Raw genomic sequence first — 335 nt, forward strand, 5'->3', positions numbered from 1 at the left:
GCCTCCTTCACTCTTGCGAACACATACTATTTTTATTTTGCTGTGTTTCAAATTGATAGTAGTAACATTCAACACAAAGACGTATTTCTCAAATAAAACCTAACATAGTAAACCAATATATCTAGCAGTTTAGCGGTGCCAAGGTGTATATACTTATATAGACCTTGGGCGGAACCGTCCGCTTTGGGAACCAATGGTCTAAAGGAATTCATTGATCATAACAGATTATAGCAGACAAACCTTATAGGACGCCTTGCATTCGGTAGAGCGTTATGAAGGTGCATAATTAATAATCCGGATTGTCATTGTTATGATTTTTAAAAAAACTTACACCT

At 36.1% G+C, this 335-nt stretch overlaps 1 protein-coding gene across 1 annotated transcript in view; it reads left to right on the forward strand.

Moving 5' to 3' along the window:
• The window catches only part of LOC119586304 (adhesion G-protein coupled receptor D1-like), a gene marked incomplete at its 3' end in the record, with an annotated part of 16,586 nt that overhangs the window by 15,619 nt on the left and 632 nt on the right, over positions 1–335 (forward strand).

This window comes from Penaeus monodon, chromosome 21 (assembly GCF_015228065.2).
Source record: "Penaeus monodon isolate SGIC_2016 chromosome 21, NSTDA_Pmon_1, whole genome shotgun sequence".
NCBI classification, from domain to species: Eukaryota; Metazoa; Arthropoda; class Malacostraca; order Decapoda; family Penaeidae; genus Penaeus; species Penaeus monodon.